Below are 15,435 nucleotides of genomic sequence, written 5' to 3'. Positions count from 1 at the left end.
GGAAGGAAGGAAGGAAGGAGGAGGGGAAGGGAGCGAGGGGAAGGGAGGGGAGGAGGGGGAGGGGAGGAGGAGGAGGGAGGGAGGAGGGGGAGGGGAGGGGAGGGAAGGAAGTAAAGAAAAAGGTCGCAGCCTAGAGACAGGTCTTGGCGGCACCTCTCCGGTCTCCTTGGGCAAAGCCTCGGAGAAGGAACCGATCCGCAGCCCGAATCCTCAGGGCCCCGCAGCCCCGGCCCGGCCTGGCCCTTGGTCCTCAGCTCCTGGGCCTGGAGCCCTCCTCCCGCTTCCCACCAAACCGCACACAGCGACTTCTCGGAAACGTTAGCAGGTGGTGCCGGGCAGGAAGGGAGCGCGGGGGGCGGGGTGAGGCCAGGGAAGAGCCCTGGAGGCTGCAGGACGGGGACACCCACACGCACACTCACACGGGCGCGCCCCCTCCCCCCGGCGGGGTGGCGGTGGGCGCGAGGCCGCGACCCGCCCCCGAGCTTTCTCCCCGCGCCCGCGGAGATGCCGCAGCCCGGCCGCCCCGGGGCTCCCCGCGCCTCCCGCCGGGCGTGGACAGCGCGGGTGGAGGCCGGGCGGCGCCGGCGGGGACCGCGCGGAGGGGGCGCGGCGGGGAAGCCGAGGCGCGGGGGCGGGGCCGGGGCCGAGGAGGGGGCGGGGCCGGCCGAGGAGGGGCGGGGCCGGGGAGCGCGCGGAGGGGGCGCGGCCGGGGCCGAAGAGGGGGCGGGGCCGGCGGAGGAGGGGCGGGGCCGGGGGTGGGGCCGAGGAGCTCGCGGAGGGGGTGCGGCCGGGAAATCGAGGCCCAGGAGTGGGGCCGGGGCCGAAGAGGGGGCGGGGCCGGGATCCGAGGGGGCGGGGCCGTGGCCGTGGAGGGGGCGGGGCCGAGAGCGGGGCCGAGGAGCTCGCGGAGGGGGTGCGGCCGGGGAAGCTGCGGCGCCGAGGCCCGAGGCGGGGCAGGGGGCGGGGCATGGGGCGGGAGCCGGGGGCGGGACCGAGCAGCTCGCGGAGGGGGTGCGGCCGGGGAAGCTGCGGCGCCGAGGCCCGAGGCGGGGCAGGGGGCGGGGCCGGGGGCGGGGCCGGGGCGGCGCTGGGCGCGCCCGGGCCGGAGGGGCTGGGTGTCGGCGGGGCCTCGCCTGCGCGCCCGCGGCGGCCGAGCGCTGTCCGTCCAGGTCCGCCCTCCCGGAGGCTGAAGCCGGGCCGGGCCGGGGACCAGCGGCTGGTGGCGGAGGCGCCCGCCGAGCAGCAGGAGCCAAAGGAAAGAGGGCGGAGGAGCGGCGAGGGCGCGCGGGCGGGGAGAGGCCGGGGCCCCCGGGGAGCGCGCCCCGTCGCGGGCGGCACCGCTGTGCGCTGGGTGGGCGCCGTCGGCCGGCCAGGGTGCAAGTAAGTGCGTTCCCCGGGGCTCCCTGGGGCGGCCCGGGGAGCCCGAAGCCCTCCGCGTCGCGCCGGCGCTCCCTCGGCCGCCACACCCACCTGTGCCCGCTCTCCCGTCCCTCGGTGTGTTACGCCGCCTGCAAAGTGGAGGCGAGAAGCTGCGGGGACCAGGTCCAGGCCGCTGCAGGAGGAGCCGGGAGGCCGCGGGGTCGGTGGGGGCCGGTCCTCGGCGGGTCCTGCCGCGCGGCTCCGCTTGGCGGAAGGGAAAGGCGGTCTCCGCGGTGGCTGCGCGCCGTCGCTCTGCCTGTGCCGGCAGAATGGTGGGGTGGGCTTCAGTTCCAAGGGGCAGGTCGTATATTTGCGAGAAAAAAAGCAAAAAAGCAAAAAGGCAGCCCGCGTCAGGTGGCGTCTGCGGAGCTGAGCGTGCAGCCCGGCCGCGGACCCACCTGCCGGCGGCGAGCGCGCCGCACCCCCCGCCGCCCCGCACCCTCCGGGGCCCCGCACCCCCCGCGGCCCCGCACCCCCCGCCGCCCCGCACCCCCCGCGGCCCCGCACCCCCCCCCCGCGGCCCCGCACCCCCCCCGCGGCCCCGCACCGCCCCCGCCCCGCACCCCCGCCGCCCCGCACCCCCCGCGGCCCCGCACCCCCCGCCGCCCCGCACCCTCCGCCGCCCCGCACCCCCCCCCCGCGGCCCCGCACCCTCCGGGGCTCCGCACCCCCCGCGGCCCCGCACCCCCCGCCGCCCCGCACCCCCCCGCCGCCCCGGGCTCCGCACACCGGTTCTGCTTTTGTGTTTTGTTTTTTTTTTTCCCCAAACGAATAAGCATTTTACAGTGATACTCAGAAAAGATTCAGAGCCCTTTTAACTTGTTTTCGGTCTCGACTGAAAGTGTCATTTACTTTCAATGGGGGAAAAAATAGGTATTTTTGTTACTTAAAGACAAAAGATCAAAACAAGATGACCACACTGAAAACTTCGATGCCAACTTTTGTGATTCTAGCTAACATTTTACTCGTTCTTTTAGTGTTTCTTTTTTCAATGATAGTTGCAGCCTCCCCAGTAATTTTTATCTCCTATGACGCTAAGAATCTTTTTTTTTTTTTTTTTTTTTTTTTTTTTTTTTATCTGAAAAGCGTAGGGGAGTTTTTATAAAAGCTAACTGCAGTAAGGTAAAGACCAGGTCAGCACAGGCTTTTCAAGGAACGGTGGATTTTCAGTTTCCCGGTGCCAATGTTGGGAGGTTCGTTTCTTTTCAGAAATACAATTCATGTTCTTTTCTATTTCTCCTCCTTCCCTGTGGACAGGAGAAAGACTTTTTCTTTCTTTCTTTCCTTTGAGAATTTAAAATACATTTTCCTGATTTTTGCTTTAACACCCAAAACCTAACTATGACACTTAAACCTAACATTATAACCTAACATTTAAAACCTAACTATATATAATCTGCAAACCAGATCCAATTATTAAATAGCCCGTTTTATTGAAAAGTCCTGAAATTCTTTTTCCATGTTTTAAAATAATGAAACTAGATTTCAGGCTCTTAGAAACTATGATAAATAGGATTAAAGAATTTTTATTTGATTATTTAAAAGCTAATCTTATCTGATCCGTACGTATGGAGTTATCACAACTCTTAGAAGAGCTTCCTCACAAAATACTAGACAAAATATGACATTTGATGTGTTGGAGAGCGTGCCTTCTATGTAGGCAGTGGGTAATAGTTTTGCTTAAGAGAAGTTTTCGCATTTTGCATGGCTTTACAATACCTGTCTATTGGAGGTTCGCTTTTGGAAGAGAACCGTTGTGCAATCATGGGACAGACACAGTGACGTGTTTTTACAGAGGCTCAGTAGACAATATGGCATGATTCCTATGGTTTAGGGCAGGGCCAGCTGGGTACCTTGACGAGTACAGAGGAAAGATGAGTCAGGTCTGGCTCTCTGCCAACAGCATCCTTATGCCTCTTGGTGTCCCCTAGGAGTGGGAAACAATCATGGGAGCCCTCCAGTGGTAGTGCTTCTGTGTTTTTGCTACTTGTTGCTGAGGTGAGCTTTGTCAGCAAAGAAAAAGTAAGAAATTCAGAGGTGGCATCAGCGAGTCACTCTATTCAATATGACCAAACCACTTTCTTTGTGGCAAGGAAAAAAAAAAAAAAGAATGGCATTTTGCATGAATAATAGTGACTAACATTTATCTAATTTCTATTCCTACTAGATATATGAAAGAATGGGATATGCTGGAAGGATTTATTTGGTATTTTTCTAATCCAAGGCATGACCTTGCTGAGGAGCTTAAAGTTTATTAATGTAAATGGGTCATTCTAAATATCATAGTGGTATGATGATGATTTTCCCTCAAACTGTTTTAGATCCTTTCCTGCAGTGGTTAACATCTGAATAAATGGCTTAACCTCCAAAAGTTGATTGCTTTCTCCCTTCCTCAAGACCACATTTCATCTATAGCTAGTCCAGATGTAGATCTATCAGTTTCTCTTCCAAACATCTCTATTCAATTGTACTTCTCATATATATATCTCTTTTGCCTTATTCTCTATATCTACTATGCCAGTAAATTAGTTCAAACCACCATCATATTTACCTGGATTTCTGCTACATGCATCATATTAGTCTCTCTACTTCCATAGTTTCCTTTCCTGCGATTCACCCTTCATACAAAGCATACTATCATGCCTCTCCTTAAAAACATTCATTAGCTAACTGCATAGAAGGGGAAAAAAAAAAAAGGAATCAATGCAGAAACATAGAAACCAATCAACAGCACATTCCTTCTGTTAGCATATAGCTCACTCTAATCTGGTCCTTCATTATGACTTCACTGGAGTGTATCCCCCTCATTTATATGTGACTAGAGTCACACTGGTCTTTTAGTACTTGGAACACATGGAATAATTTCACCCCCTGAGGCTGTATTAAATGCTGTTGCCAGTACCTGGACTCCTCCTTTCACTCTTTGAATGGTTAGCTCCTTCTCAAACTTTATTTTTTAAAAAAGATTTTATTTATTTATTCATGAGAGACACAGAGAGACAGGCAGAGATTCAGTCAGAGGAAGAAGCAGGCTCCCTGAAGGGAGCCTGATGGGGGACTGTGTACCAGGACCCTGGGAGCACGACCTGAGCCAAAGGCTTAACCACTGAGCCACTCATGTGCCTCACCTTCTCAAACTTTAAATCTCAACTCAAAAGTCTCTTCCTCAGGTGATCAAGAATGAAAGTAGATTGTCATCTGTTTTTTTTTTTTTAAAAAGGATTTTATTTATTTATTCATAAGCGATACAGAAAGAGAGAGGCAGAGACACAGGCAGAGGGAGAAACAAACTGCTTGCAAGGAGCCCACTGTGGGACTCGATCCCAGATCCTGGATCCTGGGATGATGGCCTGAGCCCAAGGCAGATGCTCAACCAATGAGCCACCCAGGCGTCCCAGGTTGTCTTCTGTTAGTCTCTGTCTTGGTACTCTTTGTTTCCTTCTTGGTGCTTATTATAGCATGCTCATATTTTGTGGATTTGAAATCTGAATGCTCCAAAAAGGAAGAGAGACCGAGTCTTGATTGTTGGCCCAGTGTCCAGAATAGTACCTGGCATGAAGTGGTGTGAGGTTCCTAAATATTTATGTGAATAATAGAGTACAAGGATATGTCTTATTTCACCATAACACACGTCAACCCAGTCAATTTATGCATTTTATGATTCAATTTCTTTTTTATTTGTTGAGCATCTGGTGCATTTACAACCCTGTACTATGATTCTGAGGAAGTGAAATATTCTGAGATGTATCCCCATCTTTCAGCAGGCTAGGCAATGATGTGTTCAGAGGTAAGTAGACTATAGCATATATTTTGGAAACCAGTGACCACAACTGGATTAAAATATATCCTGAAGGAAAATTGGAGCGTGTAAGCCAATATGACTCTTGTATGAGTGACTTCTGACACGCAGCAATGACCTTATTAGATTTAGTTATGTATCTTTTGCCAAGAATTTGAGGGTCTCTCAGTAATCACTAAATTTAAAATATTGTTTTGTAATAAAAATGGATATTTGAATGAGTTCAGTTGATGGCAGTATGGTCGATTGAGGCTGAGGCCATAGAGCCTGAGCCAACATGATCCATGTTGGTGTTTATGCCAGGTTCAAGGGGCAGATTATCTCATAAACCCCAAGTGTCTGCTCAGGAAGGTTCTGAAAGACAGTATGGGCTCATCTGTGAAGATCTATCACTATTACTGGGTGTGGAGGAAATGGGGCTCTAAAATTCATGCTGGTTAATGATAATGGCATATTTGTACTATATTTTATACAAATATACACACTTTGTGTAGTGGTAAATCCACCCATTATTTTTTTGAGTCTGTATTTAGAGATATTAAACATTCTTGGTATTAACATATGATTGAAAAATCTAGCTTTCAATTAGGCAAAAAGCTTTGATTTTGTTTTTTATCTAGCAAGTGATCAGCCACATTTTTTTTTTTATTGTAAAGAATTTGGCAATCTTATTTCTGGGAGGACTAAACTATTTCATGAATTGTCACCAGGGATTTTGTAAATTTGCTACTAAGGTGGCACATTGTGGTTGTAATGTGTTGGAGTGCCTCTGTGTACTAATTGAAGACGGCCCTCTGTTTTACTTGTCGAAATTAGCTAATGTTTTTTCTTACTCAGAGGTATTATAGCTTTCTTCAGAAATATTTACATTAGAATAGCACTTAAGATGGCACTGTCATTATAAAATGAGTATTATAAGGTTTTATAAAAATAATTTTCACTTGAGGATTCATGGAAGAGCATCCACAGAATGTGGGTAGACTACTTTTGTAGAATGTGAGAAAACGGTTTTGGTGTCTTGCCATCCTGCAAAACAAAATTTCTTCACTGAGGGTTAAACTGGCTCTTCCCCCCACCCCCCGCCCCCATAGCTGGAAGGAAATGGCTTTAGGCAACAGGGAAAGCCATCAGCTCTTGGCAGCTGACTGTAGAATAAACTTTGGAGGAACAAAACTCTTCTGGGTGGTAAGGAAAAATGCCAGACCACGATATAGAGGGACAGGAGGTGGGAATGCCTTGAACAGTGCCAATAAATATAATCTGCCACAGACAAATTTGAGTTGACATTGTATATACAGTTGAATTATTTGAGATCTTTTTAGCCACATTGAGAAGAATTCTTTCTTCTCTTGTCTTTAGAATAACAACTGTAGTTTCAGTGAAAACATGCTATTATTGCTTCTTTTATACAGGAAATGGATTACCTTTGGATTTTTAAAGTGATATAATAGGGACCCAAAAATGTCATGTATTACTATTTTTAAAATACCTTATTTTCTTTAATTGTAAATTCATTACTATTCATTTCATGATTTCCTTTTGTTGTGTCAAGTGTTTGAGAGACTGCTGTATTGATTATACAATTTCTTTAAAATGTCTCCTTGGGTTTTTTTTTTTTTTACAAAGCTTTGCCAGAATACAATAAAACTAATTGTAACTATGATGTTCACTTAGAAATTTAGAGGGAGTAAGTACATTTACACTGTCAACCTACCATCAACCTACCATCTCTGCTCTACAGCTTATGTCTTTTTTCTCTTTACATATCATCTTCTGAACATTTGATATATATGCAGTAAGACAAATTTTGCTCCACTCTTTGGTCAAACTATTATTACAAATAATTGGAAAATTGAGCTTCTAGAGAAGAACTAATAAGATTAGATAGATGCATTAAAACATAAGCACAAAACATTTTCTGTAGAGATTTTTGATGAAATTTCTATGTATTATGTGCCAAACTAGACATCCTGCGTCATCTGATTTTTTTTTTAATAGGGATGATTTTACTAGAGATAGTAGTATGTAGTGGTATTTGTCAACTGTACTAGTTGCTCATAAACTATGTTTCTTAGAATCTGAGCAATTCTTTTCATCTTTCTGAGAGCCTGTAATTAGAGATTCAAAAAAGAAGTAAATAGTAGATACTAAAATACGTACAGAAAAGTAAAATAGGGAAAATATCCTCTTATTTATTGGTTTAACTCCACTAAATGATTATTTTTTTCAAGTCCCATGGACAATGCTTCTTTCAGGGTTTAGAGTAAGGATAGCTTATTAACTGTATGTACATTTTGAATAAGATACATAGAATATTTTATTGAAAAATTATGCCTTCCTTTGCTTTCTCTAGATAATGATATAAAGTTAGCATTCCATATAGATAAATATTATGGGACTAATCTTTATAGATGATTCCTTCACGGAATAAAATATCACAAAGTATAAGTAATGATTTGTCCCCCTTAACATAATATATATTCTTGTTACCCTGGAAAAACTTCGCTCATGGTAATTCATATAGGGAGAAGAGAAATAGCATCCTCAAGTGGGAACAAGGTTCTTACAATCTCATGAGATCATGTAGTAGACTTTCAGGAATTAATGTTTATAGGATTGATATGCAGAGACATTCTTAAAAATTCATATTACATCCTTACTGTATTTTGCAATATTTATAAAATATTTTTATAAAGGGTTAAAAACATAGAGGGATAAATTTGTATTCATATAAATGTAGTTACAATGTGTTTTTCTAGATATTTCTCTTGCTCAACATGTGGTCTTAGCCAAATGTTTTTTCTCAAATGCAACTTCATTATTTGTAAAATTGAAAGTGTCCACTTCTTAGGTTTCTGTACAAATTAGAATGTGTGTGTGTGTGTATATATATATATATATATATATATATATATATACGTATGTATGTACATATATATATATACACAAAATATTTATTTATTCATGAGAGACACAAAGAGAGAGAGGCAGAGACATAGGCAGACAGAGAAGCAGGCTCCATGCAGGGAGCCCGATGTGGGACTAGACCCCGGGACCCCAGGATCACACCCTGAGCCAAAGGCAGATGCTCAACTGCTGAGCCACCCAGGCGTCCCAGAATATATATATTCAAAAAAGCAATTCCAGTGTCTTGCACGTGATAAGGAGGTTTTCAATAATGGTAGATAGATATTTGGTCACTTAGTATATTATGATCAAAATGTGTTCTATTTGAATACAAATGGTACAGCATTTAAAGTTCACTCTTGTTACATTTACTTTGAATCCTATTTTAAAAGTTCTAATTATACATCTCTAATATAGGAGCATTCCATTTTGAATTCTCTGTTGGTAAGGTTGTCAGTTATAAGCTATTACAAATAGTTGATGTGAAGTACCTAAAACCTTATATAAGTAGGAAAAATGAAAGCAGAGTCTAAAATTCAAGACTTTGTTAACTATCCAGTTATGTTTTCTTTCTGTTTTTGAACCTGATCCCTCAGAATTTTTCATTAATAGGGAGGAGTTCAGTGGAGGGGACCTTCCAGATATCCTAATTATACATCATAAAACTACCTACTTCGATAGGAACTTTTTTTAAAGATCATATCATGAAATTTCTCACTTATGTGTGAAATCAAACTTACTCTAGTACTTCAGTCATCAGGAATGTAACTCTAAATTTTTTTTAACTCTAAATTTTTAAATCAGCAAATAAGATGTCTGAGCTTGAAGGAAACATTTGCCAATATAGCCATTTGCTTACTTTCTTTCAGTAGTAATCATTAACAAAAACCGGAATCTCGTAAAGGAAATTATCATATTAAGGGTAATAATTGAATTGGTTTTATTTATTGTTTTCTTTAGCAATCTGTGATTCTTCCTCAGTTACAAAGAATAATAGACTTTGCACTTTAAGAGGTAGATCATGGCAACAGTTCATAGACAGAAAATGAATATATGAACAGGTACACTGCCATTAAGAGAAATACGGGTAGCAGCATCATTTACATACTGTTAAGATTACTGATTATACCATTACTTTAATAGCCTCAAATACGGAGCTCTCATTTTTGCCAAGCGGTTCATTAAGAGTCCTTCAAATGCTCCCTTAAATCCCTACGACCACCATGTGAGGTGAGAACACTCAGGCTCAGAAGTTTGCTAAATTTCCCAAAGATTTGCAGTGATCACTAAACTGAGTAATGTGCATTCTTTTTAGAGGCAACAAAATTGTATGTGTCCTATGAATGTGGTTGTACGTATTCCACCCAATTATACCTAGGAGTTATGTTAACAAGGATGAAAGTCTTTTCAATCCACAATGGAGCTACAATAATCTAATTTGCAATTAAAGCAAACTGTGTAATTACAACACTAGAGAATAAGACAGATTCTTATTCAGTGTTCATTTTGAATACTGATTTTTGGGTAGTGTATTTGTATTAAACAGAAGCTGAGATTTAGATGGAAGTTTGAGGACATTATGATATTATGAAATGCACCCATAAGTTTAAAGTGTTTTTGAGGTTGTTTTTAAAGTTGCGTGGCTTTGCTTTCCTGGTCAAAGGATATCATTGTAATACTTTGCCTTGGCCACGATGAGAATGTTTTGCTTCTTTTATTTTGGGGAAACTAATGAACTTTCGCAATATGAGCAAGAGTTTGAAAGAAAAAGTAGGCCATTAAAAAGGATAGGAGTATGAAACGTCTAGACAAAGTTCATTCAGCCTCAAATTTGAATAATTAAATGGAGAAGAAAGAAGAAATGAAGCCACATACAAGATCCTGGGTGTTAGGGGATGGAGAAGTAGAGAAAAGCAAAGTGACCTTGTAAAGTGTCAGGAAAGAAGACGACAATGTTCATCTAAAGTTCTTATGTCCTAGAAATTGAGAATATAAACCTTTCTAATTAGAAGAGTACAAATATTTTGAGTACCCCAAATTGATACACTCAAATGTTATCTTAATCATTGTACTTATTGTCACAAAGAGACAATGATTTATGTCAGTTAAAGTGTTTAACATTAATGATTCAAGGTGTTTGCTCTTAAAGATTTTAAAATATTTTTGGAAAATTAATTTATTTTGCATTATATTTATAATTTTATAATGCAAATGATCTTTAAGTATCAAGTGTCTACTTAGATGCTGTACTTTGAGTGGGGTATGTAAACATGACGGTTGGAACCTTGAATTCTACGGTATAGCTGAGTTCTAATGGTTGTTGACTGGCAGCTTGTCCAGTAGACTGTTGAGGCTTTAAGGGTAGAGACCATAGCTTTTTCACATCGGCATCTCTGCGTGGTGCCTTATATGCAGCCATTCTCAATACAGATTTGCTGAAGCAATGAATCATATTTATTACACAAGTATATATTTAACTCATTAAAAATAGCTCCTTTTCACTGAAACTTACTTTCCAAGTATGTGGGAGAAATAGGTTAGGAGGAATTTAGTAATTTAGACTTCTCATACCTAGCGTTTTTATCATTACTAGGTCATGAAACAATCATATTTCTTTTAAAAAGTTAAAACTGAAACTTCCAACTGATTTGTCTTGAGCTGGTGATCAGTCAGTCATTCAGCCATATCTGGTTGGCCTCCAAAATGTGTAGGTCAGGAGTTGGCATCCAAATTGGTGTCATGCCATTGAGGTTTGTGGGGAGGGAGAGCCTGGCAGAGATCCTAAGGGTAGCGGTAAAGGGAGGCTGAGTGGCTCTGGGTCAGCTCTTAAAACTCACCACCACTGCTCTCAGCATTTTGTTCTGCAATTGAACAGAAATTCCTTCTTTCCTTCCTTCTTCCTTTATTCACTCTCTTCTCTCAGCAGATATTTATTGAGTGGCTACTCAGGCACTGTTGCAGACAGTGTAGATAGAGCAGTGAACAAAACATGGAGGATTCACACTAATTTTGAGACATAATGAGCAAATACACAGAAACCACTGTCTGTATGCTGTGGAGAAACATGTAGCTGGACAGAGAGATCTGAGGGAAGGAGGTGTTAGTTAATAAGGATGGTTAGAAAAGCCTTTTAGAGGCGGTCTTTGAGCTGAGACCTGAAGGAGGTGGGGAAATGTGGATGCCCGGAAGCAACAGGAAGATCATTGCATTCACAAGGAGCTGCAGTTGCACCAGCCTGAAGGCATCTTTGATGTGTTCATGGAAAAGCAAAGACCGTCAGGGTGGCTGAAGTGCAGAGAGCAAAGTAGAAAGTGGTAGAAGATGGCGCCTTTTCTTAATTTGAGAGGGGTTACTAAGTCTGCCTAGAGGTCTGTATAAGAGCACATGCTAGAGGTCTGTATAAGAGCACATGCTAGAGGTCTGTATAAGAGCACATGCTTTGGTGACCAGCATAGACAAACTGCAGGGAGCTGAATTGTGCCCTTTTTTTTTTTTAACTGGATCTCATTCTGAATATAGGCACTGCACGATCCAAATAAATATTTGGGAAACTCCTAATTTCCATATAATATTAATCTTTTTTGTGATTTATGTGTAAATGTCTTATATTCTCTTCCTGTCTGCAATGAAGTAGATTCTTAGCAGCCCTCACTACCATTTGAGGAAGAAAGGGCTCACATAACAGAGATTATAATTGAGAGTATTTTTAAATGTTTAAGTTCAGAAAAAAGTAAATGTTTAAATTCAGGAAACTCAAACATGGTGAGAGTACAGTAATATTTTGCATATTTTGATTGATTTTTGTATCTCTTGTACAGTTAATTACTTATGAAATAGTGGAACTGCATGGATAGAAAGGAGTACTGCCTAGCAAAATAGATACCAGGGAACACACCTGTATCCTGTAAAGCTTGACCCCCTGCTAACTGTTATGACTTTAGTATTCTACTGACTCTCTCTTCCTTACAGTTTCCAGCAAGTTCTTGTGAAATAAAAAAAAAAAAAATTAATTTTGATGCAATATTTGTAAAATAAAATTTGCTACTTTAGCCATTATTAAGTATACAATTCAGGGGCATTAAGTACATCCACATTGTTGTGCAGCCATCACCACCATCCATCTCCAGAAATTTTTCATCATTCTACACTTAAACTCTGTACCCATTAAACAATAACACATTACCTTGCTACATCTACCCCTTTCCCTGGTAATCACCACCATTCTACTCTCTTTACCCAAGAATTCTATTATTCTGGATACCTCCTATAAATGGAATCATATAATATATGTCCTTTTGTGTCTGGCTTATTTCACCTCGCATAATATTTTTAAGGTTCACAGATGTTGTAGCATATGTCAAAATGTCTTTCCTTAAAACAAAAAAAGAATTTCCTTCCTTTTAAAGGCTGCCTAGTACTTCCTTGTGTGTATATCACATTTTGTTTACTCATTCATCAGTTGATGAATGTTTGGGTTGCTTTTAATTTTTGGTTATTGTGAATAATAATATCGTGAGCATTGGTGGGCAAATATCTGATTGCATCCCTGCTTTAAATGTCTTGGTTATATACCCACAAGTGAAATTGCTGGAGCACATGATAATTCTGTGTTTAATTTTTTTGAAGAACTATCATACCATTTTCCATATCAGCTGCACTACTTTACATTCCCACCAGCAACGCACAAGGGTTTCAATTTCTCCACACTCTTGCTAACATTTATTTTTTTTCTTTTTTTACAAAATAACCATTCTATTGGGTGTCAAGTGGTATCTCATTGTGGTTTTATTTACTTTTCTGGAATGATTAGTGAAGTTGAATATCTTTTCATATGCTTATTGACCATTTGTACATCTTCCTTGAAGAAATGTCTGTTGAAGTTCTTTGCCCATTTTGTAATATTGCTTGTTTTTGTTGTTAAGTTTTAGGAATCCTATGTATATTTGGATATTATTTTTTTTATCAGATATGTGATTTGAAAATATTTTATCCATTCTCTGGGCTGCCTTTTCACTCTCTGACAGTATCCTTTGACATACGAGTTTTCAATTTTGATGAAATCCAATGTATCTGTTTTGTTCTTTTGTTGTCTGTACTTTTGGTGCCATATCCAAGAAAACATTGCCAAATCCAATGTTTTAAAGATTTTCTCTTATGTTTTCTTATTATAGTTTTATAGCTTTAGCTCTTACATTTAGGTCTGTGATCCATTGAATCCATTTTTTTTTCAATTCCTGTAGACATAGAGTCTAAGAGTCTCCAACTTCCCTTCATCCTGTTGTGTGTGTGTTTTTTTTTTTTTTTAAGATTTATTTATTTAAGAGAGAGAGAGAGAGAGAGCAAGTACTTGCAGGTGCACAAATGCATAGGGGAGGGGCAAAGAGGGTCCCAAGCCGATTCTGCACTGAGTGTAAAGCAAGACTTGGGGCTCCATTCACAACTTTGAGATCATGACCTAAGATCATGACCTAAGATCACAACCTCAGCTGAAAACAAGAGTTGGGAGGCTTAACCCACGGTGCCACCCCTTCCCAAAGGTCTGGATTTTTAGCTCAAATATTCCTTACTCATTCCTTACTTAGAGTTCGGTAAATAAATATTCCTTATCTTATGTAAATATTTACCTTACCTTTTAATAGCCCCCTGGTTTCATTTTTTTCCTTGTATGCTAGGATTAAAGTCCTTGAATTATTGGAAGAATATGCTAACAACTAGGGAGATTCCTGATATGGAAAAAAATGTACTATTCTGCTATCCGTTGGGTTTGTTCATTCTTTTGATCAATCCTGTTATTGAAAACTGTTTGGGTTTGGTCCCTGCCTATATTGTCTAGAAATTCTGATTCCTTGCCAACTAGTTAATAAATTCAGGAACTGTTCGTATTCTAATCCTGAGTATTAGATGTTTTGATTAAGTAGAGCAAGAATTCTGTCTTGCTACAATCAAATCTCCTCCAACTCTAGCACGATATTTTACACCGAGTACTAAGTAATACTTGAGTGAGTAAACAAATGGGCAAATGCATGAAAAAGATTGTCTTGTTTTCTTAAGTGTTTAGTTAATCAATGACTTCTACTTTTTAGAATCTTAGATTCATTTTAACAAGTTTAAAAATATTTCCTCTATTCCTTAATTCTTATAAAAATATTAATTTCTCAATCAATTTTTCTAGAAGTGTTTACAGAAGAGCTTGCTACCGAGAACTGAAGTTTGAAGGTTAGAGTTCGTACCATAAATATTTTTTGTTCCATGAGAAGTCCTTGTGGAGGTTAAATCCCATAGGCAGTACCTTTTCCCCTTGGGTGGCTACCAGCAAATGAAAAATGGTGACTATTTATGGAAACTCAAGGTCACTGAGTATGGTTTATATTGTCATGAAAATATGACATATGAACATCTTTTTGCTTATAAATAGTTCAGTGCATTAATTAGTATAATAAAAGAAGTAAAGCCTGTAAATAAAAATTACCTTTGCCATTGGATTGTTTTAGTTTCTTTTTGCCTCAATACTCACCTTATCTCAGAATCCAAGTCTCCTGATCACATATCTACTAGAATATAAATTTGAGGATGGATAGGAAATATTTTCTTCAAATTTACTTGTCACTCTGTGGCCACTATCTAATCTCGAATTTTATTCACGATTCTAAGTTTATTGATGTCTATTATGGAATTCTGAAAATCATGTCTCAAAATGGTGAAAAGTAAGAAATGATATCATACGTTTAATTAACCCCCCTAAAAAGTAGCCATACCCTTCATCTTTTATCTTTCAAACAATAACAGCAACCATTTTAAACATTATTACATGTATTTCATCACATTCCCAGATTAAGTTCAGGGCTGCTAAATTCCTCACCATAATTTTAGCCTCTGGTTCCAAGAGTAGGTGTAGAGAAGTATGAAATGTGGAAGTTCCTCTGATGGTGAACATACTAGTTTGCAAAAGATTTGTTTGTAAGTTTATGTTACTTATCCCATAGAACCTCCTTCCCCTGCTGATAGACATTCTAACGGAATGTCTACAGTAAAAATCTTATAAGCAGATGACTACTTTTCTCAATGATGTCCACAAATATTCCAAAGAATCCCTTGGCATATATACTACTTAACTCACCTGTTCTGATATTGCATTAAAGGGCCGTTTGTTATTGAACCATTCCTGGGTTGCCAGGAATATTTCATCAACAGCTGTCACTCTGCTTGGATGTTACCCTCTTAAATGTGTAGCTAGCTTTCTCTTGCTTTGTCAGTTAGTTTCTGGATGAAGAAAATCTTCTGGTCCATGGTAGAATACTTTTTCTTTTTGT

At 41.4% G+C, this 15,435-nt stretch overlaps 1 protein-coding gene across 3 annotated transcripts in view; it reads left to right on the top strand.

Moving 5' to 3' along the window:
- Positions 1–1,134: 1,134 nt before the first annotated feature.
- The window catches only part of SCN9A (sodium voltage-gated channel alpha subunit 9), a 162,074-nt gene continuing 147,773 nt past the window's right edge, over positions 1,135–15,435 (top strand). For all 3 annotated transcript variants that reach the window (XM_041774197.1, XM_041774196.1, XM_041774198.1), the window contains exon 1: positions 1,135–1,380. The gene's annotated coding sequence lies outside the window, so the exon portion shown is untranslated. The remainder of the gene's footprint in view (positions 1,381–15,435) is intronic.

The sequence above is a fragment of the Vulpes lagopus genome, chromosome 11, assembly GCF_018345385.1.
Source record: "Vulpes lagopus strain Blue_001 chromosome 11, ASM1834538v1, whole genome shotgun sequence".
Classification (NCBI taxonomy): Eukaryota; Metazoa; Chordata; class Mammalia; order Carnivora; family Canidae; genus Vulpes; species Vulpes lagopus.
Note: the sequence above shows the minus strand (reverse complement) of the source record. Positions and strands in the feature narration are given on the sequence as shown.